At 43.2% G+C, this 20,608-nt stretch overlaps 1 protein-coding gene across 1 annotated transcript in view; it reads left to right on the top strand.

Moving 5' to 3' along the window:
• GRHL1 (grainyhead like transcription factor 1) overlaps positions 1-20,608 on the top strand; it is a gene marked incomplete at its 5' end in the record, with an annotated part of 70,569 nt that overhangs the window by 19,944 nt on the left and 30,017 nt on the right. The gene's annotated exons all lie outside the window — the stretch shown is intronic.

The following is a 20,608-nucleotide window of genomic DNA, read 5'->3' on the forward strand; positions in this document are numbered from 1 at the left end:
GGCATACAAATGAAATAAAACTCAAACTCAAACACCTTAGCCATGAAAGCCAGCTGGGTGACTTTGGGCAAGTCACCCTCTCTCAGCCCAACCCAGGAGGAAGGTGTGTTGTATATGCTTGCCACCTTGTGTGGTTAGTGAAAAATAATAAAAGGCAAGATACAAATTAATAAAAAAAATGAATTAAAATCACTTACATGCAAAAAAAAAAAAGAAAAGTTGGGTGAGGCAGAAGACTGAGCAAAATACTCCTTAAACAGTCAAGCGAGGACATAAGGGAAGCGTCTGTTGAGTATGTTTCCTGCCCCACCCCACCCACCCCCCAATCCCCACTCGTACTTTGAATGCTTCAAAAAAAACGTGAGAATCATAAGGTTGTTGCCCTTTTCTTAGCTGCACCTGACAGATGATCTGGGCAAATGTTCAGAGGAGAGGAAATGGAAGGCTTTCACAGTTGAATTTGGCAGGGGACTCTTCAAGGAAGGATTTGTGGGCAGAGGAGGAGGTGATTAGGGGATGGGCATGAAGCCATTCCAAATCTTTATTGCTAAATAAATATTCCCTCCTCATCAGGTAAAGCCTGATGTGTTTATCCATCCAGCACGTCAGCGTATGCTGATGCTTAAAATGGCGTAACTAAGAAGCGGATCTCAAACGCCAAGTTTTCCTGCATGGCAATCTCTAAAACAGGGTATTATAGGTTTATAGGTTTATTTCATTTATATGCCGCCCTATTCCCGGAGGGACTCAGGGCGGCTAACAAACCCAGGGGAGGGGGGTAATACAGACAAGGCAAAAACAACAAACAGGATATTAATCTTCATTGCACTATTTTTTTTAAAACTGAACTAATTTTTTTTAGGGTTAATTGAAATCCGGTAGTCATTGGAGCTCAAGTTGAAAGAGCCATCTATTAGTTCATTTCTGCATCATGCAAATTTACCTGGTGTGTCTCTTAAATAATCTGTGAGAACAGGTAGAATGAGCCCAAAGGCTGGCAAAGAAATAATTCATCTTGATCGGTAGGTGCAGGATGTTTGAAAACTTCCAAAGGCTGGCAGAATATGTGAGTGCTACACTGTAAGTTGATAGTGGAGGGAGCATGGGCATTGATGACCAAAAATGTACAAGTTGTACTGCAACTCTATACATATCTATTTAGTTAAACGCCATTGTACATATTATATGGGGCTTATTACCAAATTGGGGGTGGTGGTACAGATTCGCAGGTGGAGTGGACAGTCTAATCCTAAACTGTGTGCATATGAAAGAGAACGATCGGTAACATGGCCAACATCATTCCCGTATTCATATCAGCTAAAGTGAGAGCTAACAAGTTGGTGGATAAGGATGAGATGTTGATCTAGAGCCTTTGGGAGAAATGAAGGGGTTTGGACTCCACGTCATTAATGTCAGTTATAGCAATAGCAATAGCGGTTAGATTTATATACCGCTTCATAGGGCTTTCAGCCCTCTCTAAGCGGTTTACAGAGTCAGCATATCGCCCCCCACAGTCTGGGTCCTCATTTCACCCACCTCGGAAGGATGGAAGGCTGAGACAACCTTGAGCCGGTGAGATTAGAACCGCTGAACTGCAGATAATGGTCAGCTGAAGTGGCCTGCAGTACTGCACCCTAACCACTGCGCCATCTCGGCTCATTGCTTACTACCTGTCAGGTGTGAAGAGTCAGGACTACACATTAACTTCTAGTTAAGCTGATTTAATGCTTATACCTATACACAAGAAACTAGTCAACTAACGTTCAGCACTAAATTGGCGCTAGCAAGAGTCAATGGAATTCAAGTGGGGTTGGGCTTAGAACATTTATGTTAACGTAATGATTCCAGGCTGATTCCTCTCTTGGCTCTGACCTCAGGCTCTGCCTTTGCTTTTTCTACACTACCAATGAACATATTGGTAGCAATCCTCTTTCCTCCAGCATTCTGTAGACAGATTGATAAAGTTGAGGGACATCATTATACCATCCTAATGTCTTTAGTTCAAGGAATTAAAATAGCTGTTTGTTATAGTGAAATGTGTATATTGGAGTTTGATACACACAGCTTGGCCTAATTGTGAAGACTCGTAGGAAACCAGTCTATTGCTCCCTTCTTAGAGAAGTATGGCCTTTACTCAGGGGTGGGTTTCTCGCCCCGTTCCAACCGGTTCGGTTGGAACGGGGGCGGCGGCGTCCTCGTGCACGCGCGCGGCGCACGCATGCGTACTAGCATCTGTGCGATGCTCCAGCTGCTCCTGGAGGATCGCGCAGACGCTGTATGCGTCCTGTGCATGCGTGGAAGCGCAGAACTCGTCAAAACCGGGTAAGGACCGCGGGCGGGCGGGTGTGCCAGTCGCCGTTCCCGGAAGTTACTTACTTCCGGGTTCGCCGACCAACCGGTTCGCAGGGACCGCCGCGAACCGGTTGAAACCCACCCCTGCCTTTACTTCAGAAAAGTATGATGTTATTGAATATTTCCCCCCACTTTCTGTTCCCAGATTTTGCAGAAACTATCGCTTATCCTTGGCTGTATTTTCTGGCCAGGAAGAATTGGGGTGTTTTCCATGTCAAGAGGGCCAAGTGTTTTTTTAAAGGATTCTAATTGAGTTTGATCTTATAACATTATCAAATAGCAGGAAGCAAAAACAGATTTCCCATAGCTATTTTGGATTGCTGTATTTCTTATTTAATCTTTTCCTCCTCCTTCAGAGAGAACGGATTTGACAGTGATTCTTGATCAGATTACTTGGGCAGACAGAGCAGCAATTCTTTCTTAGCACTCTGATCTTATCAGGAAGAGATCGAGCCAATTTCCACTATTTTCATTACGTGGTTCATTTGACTGCTCCGTTTATTTATTTTTAATGACAAAGACTTTTATGTGGTGCTGTGCACAGGGACCGCAGGGACAAAAGCGGACTTAAAAGTGAGGTTCTTACTACATTTCTTGGGTGGTAAATCCTGATAACAGGTTTTGCATCAAAGGATATTACGAATTGGCTGCAGAACCATCATTTGATTCAGAGAAACTTCATTTAACACTCCTAACTTGAATTGGCGCAAATGTGTGGCAGGCATGAGTTCAACGGTGTTTTGGAGACGAGTGGAAGAACCGGCTAGGAAATAAAAAGATAAGCAGTCCTTTGAGATGAGCTTGACCTCCATACAGACTCCACGCAACCATCTGGAAATGGTTTCTCTTTGCCTCCTTCTGAGATGTTTATCTCAGGTTAACCCTAATAATCTCCTACCCAACTACTAAGTAAGTTATATCTCACTTTGCCTTTTCAAGATTAGTCAAAGTCAACCAGTTAACATGTGATAAACGATGGAGAACAGGAGGGAAACATACTGTATTTTTCGGAGTATAAGACGCACCTTTTCCTCCCCCAAAAGAGAGTGAAAATCTGGGTTGGAATACAGCATTTTTGGTCTATTGAAGCCCTGACCCCTTTGCAAAAATGGACGTGCAGAGGGTTTGGGAGGCTTGCAAAGTGCTCCTGGGAGCTGGGGAGGGCAAAAATGAGCAAAAGACAGGGTGTTTTTACTCCCCCCAAGCTCAGTGGTGAGTTTCAAAAATTGTTCGAACCTACTCTGTGGGTGTGGCTTCCTTTGTGGGAGTGGCTTGCCGCCCATGTGACCGGATATGAAGATGCCGACGACACTTGTCAGAACCACCTTAAATTACCTCACACACAGCACTGGCATGCATAAGAATAGGATGTAAACTTGTTTTTCAAAAGGCATCTTTGGTTTGCGTTAAAACAACTTCAACACACGCAATGTTCTGATTGCACCACAAACGCAGTAGTCATCCTTACCTTTCACAGAGGCACCGAGTTTTATAAATATGAGCATGGTAGTGTAGAATAATCATATCCAAGGACCAGTGGTGGGTTTCAAAAAACTTTGGAACCTCTTCTGTAGGTGTGGCCTGCTTTCCGGGTCCACTGGTGGAGCCTCTTCTAACCGGTTCGGTAGATTTGAAGAACCGGTTCTACCGAATAGGTGCGAACTGGTAGGAACCCACTTCTGCCCCAGCCCCCCAAGAGCGCTCTACAAGCCTCTCAAAGCCTCTGCATGTCCCCCTGTTTTTTTCAAAAAAAAAATAGCCGTTTTTGCAAAAAATGGGCCATTTTTTGTTCCTTTTTGACCCCCCCCAGCCTCCAGAAGCACTCTATAAGCCTCTCAAAGCTCTTCATGCCCCCCCCTTTTTTTTTTTGCAAAAAGTGAGGTGTGCAGAGGGTTTGGGAAGCTTGCAGAGTGCAAAAACTTTTTTTTAAAAAAAAATGTGCGTCTTATACTCCGGTGTGCCTTATAGTCCGAAAAATACAGTATAATATCAATTAGTTAGAAAGGAAGATTGAAGGACTTACTGAGAATAAAAAGAAATCAGGAAAGATACATGACACTCCATAGGGTAACTTACTTCAAGGCAATATCCCCCCATGAGATAGCCAGCATCAAGTTAGGAAATGCAATTATGTAAAAATAAATACGAACATATCTATAGCCTGGTTCTTAAAGTAGGATACAGTATTGATAGTTTCCACTTTCCTTTTCCTCCTTCAACTGGCCCCCCTTTTCTCATTGCAAGGTTTGTATTTAATGGCACTTTGGAGCCGAGGTGGCGCAGTGGTTAGGGTGCAGTACTGCAGGCCACTTCAGCTGACTGTTATCTGCAGTTCGGCAGTTCAAATCTCACCGGCTCAAGGTTGACTCAGCCTTCCATCCTTCCGAGGTGGGTGAAATGAGGACCCGGATTGTTGTTGGGGGCGATATGCTGACTCTGTAAACCGCTTAGAGAGGGCTGAAAGCCCTATGAAGCGGTATATAAGTCTAACTGCTATTGGTATTGCTATCTTACAGCTGATTATTGCTTTATCGTTTTGCAGTGGGTTTGAAAAAGAGCACACAGTACTGTACAATCGTTTGTCTAGACATTGTTGCAGGTTTCCAAATAATTAGCCATAGGGGTATCTTGTGACAAGAAGCCTCTAAAAATGTACTGAGCAAAAGCTAGGTTGTCTTTCTCCTTGAAATGTCTTCTATTGGTGAATTCTTGAATGGTGGGCTCCTTAGCTTTGTTAGCTTATTTGCAAAGTTATGAGTTAGGGTTAGGGTTAGAGAGAGAAAAGTGTTGGAATATACAATACAATTCAATACAATACAGTACAATAGCAGAGTTGGAAGGGACCTTGAAGGTCTTCTAGTCCAACCTAGGCAGGAAACCCTATACTATTTCAGACAAATGTCTATCCAACATCTTCTTAAAGACTTCCAGTGTTGGGGCATTCACAACTTCTGGAGGCAACTTCTGTTCCACTGATTAATTGTTCTAACTGTCAGGAAATTTCTCCTTAGTTTTAAGTTGCTTCTCTCCTCGATTAGTTTCCACCCATTGCTTCTTGATCTACCCTCAGGTGCCTTGGAGAATAGTTTGACTCCCTCTTCTTTGGGGCAGCCCCTGAGATATTGGAAGGCTGCTATCATGTCTCCCCTCGTCCTTCTTTCTATTAAACTAGACACACCCAGTTCCTGCAAACGTTCTTCGTATGTTTTAGTCTCCAGTCCCCTAATCATCTTTGTTGCTCTTCTCTGTGCTCTTTCTAGAGTCTCCATATCTTTTCTACATTGTGGTGACCAAAACTGAATGCAGTATTCCAAGTGTGGCCTTACCAAGGCATTGGTATATGCCATCGCATCTGTTTATCCTTTTGAGTTGTTCGCCGCCCTGAGTCCCTCCCGGAGAAGGGCGGCATACAAATAAACTAAATCTTAATCTTAATCTTATATCTATCTCATAAGAGAAATGAAGCTATTAATCCAGATCAGGGATGGGTTCTAGCAGTCAGTACTGCACTCGTGGGTGCTTTGCGCACGCACTTGATGCGCACTTTGTGCACATGTACAGTGCAATAAAAATTGCTCTGCGCATGCACATCAGCAAAAAACAAGATGGTGGCGCCTACGGCAAGAACCAGTTCGGGGGCGTGGCAGGCTCCAGGCTCCGGTTCCAGCGACCCAGATCACCAAACCACTACAGGTTTGGCCAAACCAGTCCGAACCGATAGGAACCCACCACTGCTCTAGATGATTATTATCATCAGTTTACCACTGTCTATATTGTAGGTGTTGTTGTGGGTTCTCTTGCCCAGCAGAGTGTGTGTGTGTGCACATCAAAAGACCCTTCCTGGAAAAGACCATCACACCTGCTGAAAACACAGACTGGGAAAAATCTATATCATGGGGTTCTTCAAATGGGTTCCACCACAAAACCGCGTTCGACTAAAGCGCGCTCGACAAAACCGCGTAGCTGACGTCATCACAGGGCGACAACAGCGCGGAGACAGAAACGCTGTAAACGCTAAACCTAAAATTAACCCCTAAACCTAAACCTAACCCCCCTAAACCTAATCCTAAACCTAACCCTAAACCTAACCCTAAACCTAACCCTTAACCTAACCCTTAACCTAATCCTAACCCTTAACCTAACCCTAAACCTAACCCTTAACCTAACCCTAAACCTAACCCTTAACCTAACCCTTAACCTAATCCTAACCCTTAACCTAACCCTAAACCTAACCCTAACCCTTAACCTAACCCTAAACCTAACCCTAAACCTAACCCTTACCTTAAGTTGAATCGGCTTGCTTTCAAAGCGCTATTTAAAGCGCCCTTCTTTCTCCGCGCTCGCTGTTGTCGCCCTGTTGATGACGTCAGTGACGCGGTTTAATCGGGCGTGCTTTAGTCGAGCGCGGTTTTGTCGTGCCACGCTTTAAATGGCCATAAATGCAGGTAGTTGCAGAATGCTCAAAATGTAGTCACATGATTGGGGGTGGTGGTGGCGGCGACTGAGACATGAATTTGGGTTATAAGTAGCTTTTTCAGAGTCCATTGTAACTTTGAATGGCTGCAAGTTGAGAACTATTTATGTAAGACAAATCCCATTCCTTAGTGCAAAGTTTGTAAGGGGAAACACACCCACACCCACAATGATTATATCAGGCAGAGAGACCAATCGAGAATAGTGGTAAAGGCATCAGGCTAGAGATTTGGAGTTCTACTCCTGCCTTAGTCACAAATCCAGCTGGGTGACCTTGGGTCAGATAATCTCCTTCACTCCTAGGCAGAATAAGGTCATGGTAAATCCCTTGTGAAAATCTTGCCAAGAGAACTACAGGGACTAGTCTAGGCAGCTGCCAGAGACAACATTGACTCAAAGGCAATCCCTGTGCAAAGGAGAAGAAAATAGGAAAGAAAGAAAGAAAGAAAGAAAGAAAGAAAGAAAGAAAGAAAGAAAGAAAGAAAGAAAGAAAGAAAGAAGAAAAGGAAAGGAAAAAGAAAAGGAAAGGAAAAAGAAAAGGAAGAAGAGGAAGTTGGAGGAGAAAGAAAGAAAGAGAAAAAGAAAAAGGAAGAAAGGAAGGAAGAAAGGAAGAAAGGAAGAAGAGGAAGATGGAGGAGAAAGAAAGAAAGAGAAAAAGAAAGAAAGGAAAGAAAAAAGAAAAAGAAAAAGGAGAAAGAACTCTGAATAGTAATTAAAATGAATTACACATAACAAAACCCAATCCCCTAGTTAATAGAAAGAATGATCATTATGATAAATTTAAATGCCTATATGGAATTCCTACACCTATATGTCATTAAATTTATCCTATAACAGGATACCATATTATCTTATTTTTAGAATCCAAATCCTTTTCAAAAATAGATAACGTTCATATTTTGGACCCATTTCTTAAAGTAAGAAAGGTGAGTTCCTTTTCTAGCTAGCTAATATTATCCTCTTTGTTGTACCCCAGACCTAAAAGAGTCAAATTCTGCATGGGATGACAAAATGCACGATTTAGGAATGTAGTTCAGTATCATATTGAAATTCTTAAATATAATATTTCTTTCCAAAGTTATATTAATATATGTGTTAATTTGAAACCAAAACAAAGCTGTAATAGAACAAGACCAAATCATGCGCGTTAAAAGAATGTTCACATTTCTTACATCGGCAACCTAAGGATTCTGAGTCAGTGCAACACAATTTATTCCTTTTAGCCCAGAAGAAGCTTATCTTGAGTTGGCACAGAGACTCAACACTCTTGACTGTGTGGGAGAGAGTAAGGAAGAAAGGGGAGGAACTCCTGTTTAAGAGGCATTGTAGCCTGATATGGAACAACCTCTTATTTTTCATCCCTCCTTTCCAGTAGTTGATCTATCACTGTAAGCTTAAAAATGAAATAAAACAGATCTGGCTTGTACTACCAATTACCAATGGGGCTGAAGTGTCCTTGCAGGGACATGCCTGCGTGGAAAGGCTTTCAGAATCACATGGAAATCCGGAAAGCATGTGTGAGCTGCTAAGATGCTAGAAGTAGCTCAGACGTCCATATCTTTATGTCCACTATCACTGAGCTTATACAGATGATTTGCTGTCTTAGGGGACAAATGTATCATCCAGGCAAATCATGGATTATTTGCATTCTCTATAAAGCTGATTGAGGACTCACCTAAAAAATGGTTGGAAAATCCTGCAACCACAGATCTTACTTTGCTTGTCGTCCCAGCCCCAGGTTTATCTGTTACATCTGGTAACAGGTAGCAGTTTTATAATTTCCTACAATTTTTCTTATCAATTTAATGTTGATGTCAGCGTTCCAAGGATCATGTAGAATTAAATCAGAGTCCAAGGCAAAACGATCCTTAAACTTCCAATTTAATAAAGCGGACATCTTAGCACATCTGTGTTAATCCCAATTCTGGAGATGACATCAGAATCCCACCCAGTTAAAAGTTCATGATCTTGTCCCCACACCCACCATCCATCACAAGGGCCAATCTTCTTCTTCCACGCTGGCATCCACACCCAGCTGCTTCCAGTCAGGTGTAAAAGTGCGGAGACAAAAGATGACCTTGGCTTCTAGAAAAGAATGAAAAACAATACATTCCACAATCCTACTCCTGTCTATTCCCCCCTCCCATCAACTATACTAATGAAACAGCATAATGAAATAAGAGAAAGTGCGGCAGGCCAAAATTCTAAAAGGAATATAATTGCAGGCCTGACAGTTGAATCCCTAGAGGTACATTCAGAGGAACCAAAAGGCATGTCATGGATTAGCCAGATGACATATTTGTTGTTGAGTATAAGATTTTAGCAACTGTCCAGGGCTCCCAAGTACTGCTCCTGGTCCCGATTAGAAGAGTTCAAGTTCCATCCACGGTGGCGCAGGGGTTAGAGTGCAGTACTGCAGGCTACTTCTGCTGCCTGCCGGCTGCCTATAATTTGGCAGTTCAAATCTCACCAGGCTCAAGTTTGACTCAGCCTTCCATCCTTCCGAGGTTGATAAAATGAGGACTCAGATTGTTGGGGGCAATAAGCCGACTCTGTAAACCGCTTAGAGAGGGCTGTAAAAGCCCCGTGAAGCGGTATATAAGTCATTGCTATAGCTATTGCTATCCTGTGGTACAATGGTCATTCACAGCCACCTATTATATAGGTAAGTCGTCGACCTATAACCACAATCGAGCCCAAAATTGATGTTGCTAAGTGAGAAATTTGTTAAGTGAGTTTTTCCTCATTTTACAACCTTTCTTGCCCCAGTTGTTAAGTGAATCACTGCAGCTGTTAAGTTATTAAGTGAATCTGGCTCCTTCCCCCCCCCCGCCCCGCTGGGTTTGCTTATCAGAAAGTTCTAAAGGTGATCACAGGACCCTCAAAACACTTTAACCATCATTAACAAGAGTTAATTGCCAAGGTGTCAGAATCTGGTCATGTGACCATGGGGATGCTGCAATGGTCACGCGCCAGTCACTTTTTCAGTGCCATTGCGATTTCAAACTGTCATTAAGCAAACTGTTTGTAAGTCGAGCATTACCTGTACTCGTGGGAAAGCTCCAACTAGCCTGTGGCACAGAATGGCTAACTCCCTCTGTGTCAAAAGCTGCAAGTTCTGACTTGTTGGCAGGCTGGGTGAGATCTCTAGTCATGGGGTGACATCACCAAATGAAGCGGGCCTTAACATTTTCTTTTTCATCGTTGCAACCACTGAAAGGTAGAAATTGGACCAATTCATCTCGCCGAGGACCTCTGCTCTAATTTTCATTTTTTATTCGACTAACTCAAAAAAATTGCACTGATAAAATTTAGCCGTATTGTTGATCAACGTGACACAGTTTGGGAGTTTTTATTAAACGGAGGGTTTGAAGCAGTGGTGGGTTTCCAAAAAATTTTTCGAACCTACTCTGTGGGTGTGGCCTCCTTTGTGGGAGTGGCTTGCCGGCCATGTGACCTGGTGGGAGTGCCTTGCTGGCCATGTGTTTTGTCTTTCTTTCTTTCTTTCTTTCTTTCTTTCTTTCTTTCTTTCTTTCTTTCTTTCTTTCTCTCTCTCTCTCTCTCTCTCTTTCTTTCCTTTTGTCTCTCTGTCCCTTTTTCCTTTTTTTCTTTCATCTCTCTCACTTTTTCTTTTTTTCTTTATTTATTTATTTCTTCCTTTCTTTCTCTTTCTCTCTCTGTTTGAGTCTGTGTGTGTGTGTCAGTGGTGGGTTTCAAAATTTTTTCGAACCTACTCTGTGGGTGTGGCCTCCTTTGTGGGAGTGGCTTGCCGGCCATGTGACCTGGTGGGAGTGGCTTGCTGGCCATGTGTTTTCTTTCTTTCTTTCTTTCTTTCTTTCTTTCTTTCTTTCTCCCTCTCTCTCTTTCTTTCTTTCCTTTTGTCTCTCTGTCCCTTTTTCCTTTTTTTCTTTCATCTCTCTCTCACTTTTTCTTTCTTTCTTTCTTTCTTTCTTTCTTCCTTTCTTTCTCTTTCTCTCTCTGTTTGAGTCTGTGTGTGTGTGTGTCAGTGGTGGGTTTCAAAAATATTTGGAGCCTCTTCTGTGGGTGTGCCCTGCTTTTTGGGTCCACTGGTGGAACCTCTTCTAACCAGTTCGGTAGATTTGACGAACCGGTTCTACCGAATAGGTGTGAACTGGTAGGAACCCACCTCTGGTTTGAAGCAATGTAACTTCCCAGATTTTTCTTTTTCTTTCATTCCAGGCCTGGCCTTGGCACCAAAGAGAGAGAGAAAAATGTGCTGTCGAAATATGGCCCTTTTGAGGATAGGTTTCAGCGGCGCAGTCTCCAGGGAAAGAGATAGGATGCTGGGAGCAGTTCAGGCTTCCCCTCCGTGTTACAGAATCATTTAGAATCACGTAGGATTCTCTTAAAAGTAAAAATGGAGGAAAGCAGGTCAATTATTACAATTAACGTATTGATTATATTAATGTGCTCCTTTAGATTATGAGGTCACTCACAGCTGCAAGGAAGTTTCCCCCCCCCCCTCGTGACATACTCAGTCACCTGGTTCTCCAAAATAAGGTGTTTCCCCTGTTTTGCCTGTATAACCAGTTAGGTTAGGATGAAATTAAATGAGAGACATATTATGGATGAGTCAGCCACACTTGGCGTTTGTGATCATTCAGACTGTAGCGCAGGCGTTAGCAGTCTCCCGCACGTTTCCTTGAAAATACATTCAGTGTGTTCAGGGGAATGTGCTGAGAGTGACAGTGCAGAGGATTGCAACTTCTTGTTCCTCCTTCCTTGTGTTTGCAGTTCACAGCCTTCTGATCATTGCTTTGAGTAGGTGATTTGGGGGGCATCGTTCCCTCCTTTTCCATTTCCATTCTGGTATGTAGTTTTTTAAAAAGGAAAGGAAAGGTTTCCCTGTCCAGTCGTGTCTGACTCTTATGGCGCAGTGGTCATCTCGATTCCTTGGCTGGAGGGAACCAGGGTTATCCAAAGTCATTTGCGAGACCGCCTACTGCCACATTCCTCCCAGCGGCCGGTGAGATCCCACAGCGTGGGCCTCCTTCAGATGCCGTCAACCAGGCAATATCGGCTGGCGGCTCCCCGGAGGAGAGCCTTCTCTGTGGCTGCTCCGACCCTTTGGAACGAGCTACCCCCAGAGATCCGGACCCTACCCATTCTCATGGCCTTCCAAAAAGCTGTTAAAACCTGGCTGTTCCGGCAGGCCTGGGGCTGTTGACCTCACTGTTGAGGTCCGGCCCCGATCAGATTGAGTCCGTGTGTGTGATGTTTTTTAAATTGTCTATCCTTTATTCTTTTTATTAATTCTTTTTTTCTTTTGCTTTGTAAGCCGCCCGGAGTCCTTCGGGATTGGGCGGCCTATAAATTTTATTAATAAATAAATAAATAAATAAATTTGCTTGGTCATGCGGCCAGCATTGCTATATGCCAGAGGCTCACTGAACACTGATATCTTCTCACTGAAAGAGGTTCCCATTAATCTATCCACATTTGCATGCTTGCGGGGTCTGCTAGGTGTTAGGCACAGGCTTTACTTCATTGCAATATCTTAATATGTTTTATGGGTAATCTTGTTACGGCATTTTCCAGCTAAAGAGCAAGTAAAAATATTTCCATATGCAAAGCAGTCGCTTCTTTCTTGCCTAAGCTGACAAGCAGAAGGCCTAACACAAAAGAGAAATGGGATGATGAAGGAAGAGAAGAGGAAAAAAAAAACCCAAATCCCGCCATAGTTATAATACAGCAATCATCATCCATCTGGAATAAATATAGTTGAAGAGCCATATGCGTTGACGTCTTAGCATTCAATGAAATGACGTGTTATCTCCCCAGCTTCCTCTCTAAAGTACTACAATCTTATGAAAAAGCTGCTTTTCTTCAAACCGAACCACTAAAAACCCTAGAGCCGAGGTGGCGCAGTGGTTAAATGCAGCACTGCAGGCTACTTCAGCTGACTGCAGTTCGGCTGTTCAAATCTCACCGGCTCAGGGTTGACTCAGCCTTCCATCCTTCCGAGGTGGGTAAAATGAGGACCCGGATTGTTGTTGGGGACAATATGCTGACTCTGTAAACCGCTTAGACAGGGCTGAAAGCCCTATGAAGTGGTATATAAGTCTAACTGCTATTGCTGTTACTATCATTGATCTCTCTGTGCTGAATTTTTTCCTGCTATTCTGAATTTCTATCATGCCTTAATTAAAAAAAAAGTGCCTTATACGATGCAGTTCTAATTATTTTGGATGACAAGCAATAGGAAACTGATTGCTAACCACAATATGTTTAATTAGCTAAAGCTAGTTAACATTTAGCCTTCATAATTTTGCCGTCGAAAGATAATGAAGATGTAGGAGAAGCTGCGGTTTAACTAGCTAGCAGTTTTTTCTCCCCCTTATAAGGCACCTGTGCGTGCTTTAATGCTGCTCTAATTTCAACATGCTCCAGCCAATATAATCCCAAAAATGAAACGAGATTTATATAATTTATAACTTCCGCCACCAAAGTTCGGGCAACCGAATTCTGTTCAGGTTTACACCAGAGAGAAAGCTTGTGTGAAATTCGGCGAGGTTTAATCTCTGGAAAATATATGGCACCGTTTTAATCGTAAGACATCAAAAAGTGTTTACTCAGAAATCAATCTTAGGGAGTTCGGCATGGCCTACTGTGTAGGATGTGTGCATAGGATTATCTGTGTATATACGCAATCTTAACTGATCGATTTACTGAATAAAGCTGGCAACCTTTACGTCAACAGCCAGGCCCAAGGGTTGGATTCTGGCCCAGACTCTCTCCCATGGGCTGAACTCCATTTAAATTGAGGCAGCAGGAACCAAGCCTCTGCCTCTCAGGAATGAGGCATCAGGGCTTTGAAGCAACTTTCTTCGTTCCTTGAAACAGGCCTTGTAGTTCTTCCTTGCCCTTCGGGGTGGAGGAGCACCTTTAAAGACCGGGGCCCAAAGCAGTTGGCTTCTACTGCCAGAGTCCCTGCTCGACCAAGTGCAAGATCAGCTGTCTGCATCTTCCTCCAGGGACAAAAGACAGGTGTCTGTGGCTGGGCTCCCCCACCCCACCCCAGGCCCTCAGGCTTGGCCCAGATTGTAAGGAAGACAAGGGATGGGCCATACTTCACCCAGAGGTTCTCCATAAACTGTGTTTATTCACTCACTCTCCTTTCGTAGATGACAACCCTACTCCGAGTGTGGGTTATACGAAAAGAATCTTCATAATTAAGGTTTATCTCAACAAGTCATGGCACTGGATTGTCAAATACCATTTTTTTTCCAATAGGCTGTCCATCCTTCTTACTAGGAAACTGCTTGCCTGTATCTGGAAGAGCCCAGATGGGTTTCCTCACTGTGAACAGCAAACTTTGAGACATAGTTCAGTGGGACTTGCTGAATACTTTTCTTTTAATCGTATTTCTAAACTTTTATAACTCTTTCAGCTGCTGCCACAAAAAAGAACTCCTTACACAGATTTGATTACATTGGCAAGAGAATCTGGTTGGTTGACTGTCTGTCTATATATTTATTTATCTATCTGTCATGTATCATCCTGTCTATACATCCATTCCTCTGTTCAGCTATATGTTGTTTACAACGGGGTTAAAGCACGTTCCTCAAAGTTAAGGCAGCTAATCTTTACTGGAATATGCTTGATTACTTTTCCTGTAACTTAACAGAAGTGTCCCCAGTTCGTTGACTTGTTCTTCAGATACTTCACCTCTGTTAAGCCGAGGTGGCGCAGTGGTTAAATGCAGCACTGCAGGCTACTTCAGCTGACTGCAGTTCAGCAGTTTGGCTGTTCAAATCCCACCAGGCTCAAGGTTGACTCAGCCTTCCATCCTTCCGAGGTGGGTAAAATGAGGACCCAGATTGTTGTTGGGGGCAATATGCTGACTCTGTAAACCGCTTAGAGAGGGCTGAAAGCCCTATGAAGCGGTATATAAGCCTAACTATTGCTAACTATTGTTAAATCTCTCGTGAGCTTTTTTCCAGCCTTCACTTTTCCCATCAAATTTCCCACGAAGTTTCCAGGGATCCCTTCAAGAACAACCAAGTCAAATAATTTTTCCAATTGTCTGACAGATCTTTTCATAGTTTAAAAAATCTCACTAATTATATTACTCATGAGCTTTCTAATTGCTAATAGAGCCTCTGACCCATCCAAATCGACTTTTACAATATATCAACCGTTTCTAAAGTCCCAGCTTGGATCTTCTTCCCCTAACAATCCTAATTAAGCAACCATATTGCCACCTGTCTAATGCACTAAGAAAAATAGATTTCTAGTTTTCCATCCACATTAAATTTCCTCTCAAAGGTTACTTGTGGAATACAGTGATTGCTAATGAATATATTCTTTCAAGTTTCCCTTTGGTTACTGCTAAAAAAATTTTTTTTGGTAGCCTAGATTGTATCAACTGCTCCTAGGACTGCTAAATTGTACAAAATCTCTCCCATGAGATTATCCATGTTAGATCTGCTGACATGGTATTTCCAGGCAATTGAGGTACAGGAGTATAATTCCCATTTATTAAAACTCATTGAATGAATAATTCTCAGCATTCTTAAGTGTGGGAAAAATATTACCAAGCGTACACACCCACTTACCTAGGCAGACTTATGGCATATTAATTTACCTCTGTGAATTCCTGAATAATGCTCTTGATATTTTTCTGTGTTACAGGTGCTGTTCTTCCATTAGGTTTGCTATGTATCTATGACTATTTTTTTTCCTTGTAAACCACTGTCTCTGTTTTATATATTACTATCTTGTGAGAGATGCTTTTAAATTTTGCAGATCTAGTTTTTTTGTTTTTAGTTCAGCTACTTTCTCAAAATTGCTACAGCAACTTTTGGTGAGCTATATTGACAGGGAAGGGAGCTCCAGAAATCGATTAATCAATCAAATGTGTAATTACAGTCATAGACTGTAAATTGAAATCATAGTCATAAATCAAGACATAAATTGAAAACTCAGTAATATACAGCAGAAGGGCTCATGTTTAGGGAAAGCATTTATAAAGTTTACATCAAGATTATGCATTCTCAAACTTCACCATACATTACTAAGGAGTGAAGTGGTGGTGATGCTTAACTTGGTCAATGTTGATTTTTTCCCCCTTCTTGAAGAGGAATAGGAATTATTCAATATATTCAAGCCCTTGAAGAGCATTCGGAGACTTCAACTCGTCCAGAACGCAGCCGCGTGAGCGATTGTGGGTGCACCTCGGTACACCCACGTTACACCTATCCTCCGCGAGCTGCACTGGTTACCGATCAGTCTCCGGATACGCTTCAAGGTGCTAGTCGTAACTTATAAAGCCCTTCATGGTATTGGATCTGGGTACTTGAGAGACCGCCTGCTGCCAATTACCTCCCACAGACCCATTAGATCTCACAGGGTCGGCCTCCTCCGGGTGCCATCTACCAGCCAATGCCACCTGGCTACTACCCGGGGGAGGGCCTTCTCTGTGGCAGCTCCGGCCCTCTGGAATGAACTCCCTGCAGGGATTCGGACCCTCACCTCTCTCCAGGCCTTCCGAAAAGCCGTCAAAACCTGGCTTTGCCGGCAGGCCTGGGGGGTGATGAGTTCCCTCCCCTCTCGACATGTATGGTTGTGCGACTGTTGTCTACTTTTATTATTTGTATTTTGTCTTTTATGTTCCCCTTTTTTTCCCCCCCTGAATTGTTCACCGCCCTGAGTCCTCCCGGAGAAGGGCAACATACAAATAATAAAATACAAATACAAATACAAATATTTTTTTAATGGGAGGATTTACCAAGAACAGTGAGAGCAGCAAGCTTTGTTCAATGTTTATTGGCTGTTCTTAATCCAAAAATGACAGTAGAACAACATACTGAGAGTTTTACCATCTTTTTTTGCTTCTTTTTAAATATCCTGCTTGAACTCCCCCCCACCCCCATGTCCCAAGAGAAAAATAAGAATTCTTCTATTTTTGTGAGTGTGTAATGAGATAAGAAATGTGTACTCATCTCTCCAGAAAATACTTGCAGGCATCTTGACTATGAGATACTTTGATCTCTTTATTTTGGTTTTGAAATATAATATCTCACAGTCCGATAGAGTGTGTCTTCTCTTTTCTTATTCGGTGAAGAATAATGATGCCCACATGTAGCAGGTCTTATGTGCATGCACTGAGCAATTTCCCAATAATAGATGCCCTGGGGATAGCTGACTTTCCCAAGAATTGTCAGATTAGCCCACACAAGAAGGACCTCAAAATGCATCAATGCATGTATACTTTGTACCTAATCTCCCCCACAGGTGGGTTTCTGCCAGTTCGGCCCAGATCGGGCGAACCAGTAGTGGCGGCGATGGGAGGCTCCGCCCACTCACCCGGACGTTTCTGCGCATGGATGTTGCATTACGCATGCACGCGTTTCACGCACGAGCGAACCGGTAGTAAAAAAAAAATGGAAACCCACCACTGGTCTCCCCCCTTTGTCTTATGATCTGCATTTAAGGACCAGATTATAAAAAAATGTTTTATCAAAACCCACAAGCCACTTTTCATATATCTAAGAATGCGGAATAGTCTTCTAAAACCAGAAAGACGATCATAAGAGGAATCTTGCTGTACAGGCTGAAGGGGTTGAGCAACTTCACCACTGCCTGATCCTTCAGAAATTTTTGGGTGGTAAATACCTAGCATAGTCACCTAGCTTTCTTTTTTTTCCTTCAAAGCACAGATTCAAAGATTCTCTCCCCACCGAAAACCACCAATTTTCTTCAATTCACTTTAAAAAAAAAGAAGAAGCTATGAGGCTATTCGCATGACTCAAAATACTCCTATCGTTGCATGTTTTGTTAATCCAATTTCAAAAGTAGAAAGTTATTTTAGATAGCTATCTCAAAAGTTGCTGAAACATCCCTCTGTGATCCTCACTTTTTGTAAGCCACAAAAATGAAAAGACCTTAGAGAACTATCACTACAAAATGTAGCATCTATTGTTGACTTCTGTTTACAGACAAGGGGGGGGGGGCTCAAGACTGGATTACTGTAACACGCTCTACATGGGGCTGCCCTTGAAGAGTGTTCGAAGACTTCAGTTAGTCCAGAACGCAACCGCGCGAGCGATTGTGGGTGCACCCAGGTACACCCATGTCACACCTATCCTCCGCGAGCTGCACTGGCTACCTATTAGTTTCCGAATCCGCTTCAAGGTGCTGGTCGTTACCTATAAAGCCCTACATGGCATCGGACCTGGGTACCTGAGAGACCGCCTCCTGCCGATTACCTCCCATAGATCGATTAGATCTCACAGGTTGGGTCTCCTCTGGATTCCATCCGCCAGCCAATGTCGGCTGGCGACTCCCCGGGGGAGAGCCTTCTCTGTTGCAGCTCCAGCCCTCTGGAATGACCTCCCGGTGGAGATCCGGACCCTTACTACTCTCCCGGCCTTCCGCAAAGCCACCAAGTCCTGGCTGCTCCAGCAGGCTGGGGGGCTTGTGAAACATCCAGCCCCATGGAAACTGTGAATGTTGCCTTTTTTAAAGTGTTGTCTTTGTCTATTTATCCCCCTTCCCTTGTCTATTGTGAGCCGCCCGGAGTCCTCCGGGAGTGGGCGGCATACAAGACAAATAAACTAAACTAAAATGATTTGTCACTCTGATGTTAACAAGACAGGTGGGTTTGCTTTCAGGAACTCTGTTTCCCTGAAAGTAAGACCAGATCTTATATTAATCTTTGCTCCAAAAGACACATTAGGACTTATTATCTGGTTAGATCTTATTTTTTTGGGAAAATAGGGCACTAAATGCATCTGACTGATGATCTTAACGGGGGAATATTTTTGGAGTGGGGCTTATGAGAATCCTGAAAAATCATACTAAGGCTTATTTTTCTGGTTGAGTCTTATTTTGGATTGGATTTGGATTTATTCGACTCGTATGCCCCCCTATTCCCAAAGGGACTGGAGGAAACCCCTTAGTAATTGAATTGAATTGAATTTATTATATTTCTATGCCACCCTTTTCCCAGAAGGAGTAAGCGAGGAGACTGACACATATTTGGCTGTTTCGAAGTTTGCAGCAAGGCTGCCTTTCAGAGGGAGGAAAGGTTGCTTTGACAAACAGATGATAGAATATAGAGCATTCTATTCGCCACATGGCTGTCATTGCATTCACACTAGTAATTTATGTGGCACGTCAAAACCGCGGTCCACTAAAGCGCGCACGATTAAAGCGCGTACGTGACATCAGCAGCAGCGCGACAAATACGACCGCGGAGAAAAAAGGGCGCTTTAAAAAGCGCTTTTAAAGCAAGCCGATTCACATAAAGGTAAGGGTTAGGTTTAGAGTTAGGGTTAGGTTTAGGGTTAGGGTTAGGGTTATGTTAAGTGTTAGGGTTAGGTTTAGGGTTAGGTTAAGGGTTAGCGTTAGGTTTAGCATTAGGTTAAGGGTTAGGTTTAGGGTTAGGTTTAGGGTTAGGGTTAGGGTTAGGTTTGGGGGGGTTAGGTTTAGATTTACACGTTAATTTTAAGTTTACCGCTCACAGTGTGCTGTTTTTGTCGCACTGTGATGACGTCACGTACGCGCTTTCGTCGAGCGCGCTTTAGTCTACCGCGGTTTTGTGGTGGAACCGTAATTTATTTTCTTTACAATGCCTTTTATGCCTTGAGTGATTCAAAACCTTGTCTCCCAGCCCAGTTTATTTAAGCTCAGAGAACCTGATATTGATTTTAATATGTGATAATCCAGATATTAGGTCTGTTTTGTTTTTTTAACTCATGCTCATGTGAATGACTATGGGATATAAGTTCTCAAGAAGATGCGACTTCAGAGGAAAAATACATGTGCAGAGTTGTAAGATATTATTTATTCTGCAGAAGGGTGGTGTAGTCAAGAGTTTGCCAAGGCTGCTTCGCTTAGTAACCAAGAAAGAAACTACTCAACTCCATTTTGCAGAATTAAGAGTACTTTTACGGGCTATGAGTAGATAGCAGCTAGGCAAAGCAAGATCAGAGGCAAAAGCGCGCACAAGCATAGATATCAATATGTGACTCAACCCCCTCCCCCGGTTAACCTCAGCCCATAGTCCAATCAGCACACCCCACAGGTGTCATGTGGGAGACATCTTCAAAAAGCATCATCACGCTGGTATGCTGGACAGTTGGCCTTGGCGGCAAAACCTTTATCTGCAACATCCGCATAACCAAGGTGGCGCAGTGGTTAGAGTGCAGTACTGCAGACCACTTCAGCTGACTGTTATCTGCAGTTCAGCGGTTCTAATCTCACCGGCTCAAGGTTGACTCAGCCTTCCATCCTTCCGAGGTGGGTGAAATGAGGACCCAGACTGTGGGGGCGATATGCTGACTCTGTAAACCGCTTAGAGAGGGCTGAAAGCCCTATGAAGCGGTATATAAGTCTAACTGCTATTGCTATTGCTATAGTTCAAATCTCACTGGCTCAAGGTTGACTCAGCCTTCCATCCTTCCGAGGTGGGTGAAATGAGGACCCGGATTGTTGGGGGCGATATGCTGACTCTGTAAACCGCTTAGAGAGGGCTGAAAGCCCTATGAAGCAGTATATAAGTCTAACTGCTATTGCTATTGCTATAGTTCAAATCTCACTGGCTCAAGGTTGACTCAGCCTTCCATCCTTCCGAGGTGGGTGAAATGAGGACCCGGATTGTTGGGGGCGATATGCTGACTCTGTAAACCGCTTAGAGAGGGCTGAAAGCCCTATGAAGCGGTATATAAGTCTAACTGCTATTGCTATTGCTATAGTTCAAATCTCACCGGCTCAGGGTTGACTCAGCCTTCCATCCTTCCGAGGTGGGTGAAATGAA

This window comes from Thamnophis elegans, chromosome 3 (genome assembly GCF_009769535.1).
Source record: "Thamnophis elegans isolate rThaEle1 chromosome 3, rThaEle1.pri, whole genome shotgun sequence".
Taxonomy (NCBI): Eukaryota; Metazoa; Chordata; class Lepidosauria; order Squamata; family Colubridae; genus Thamnophis; species Thamnophis elegans.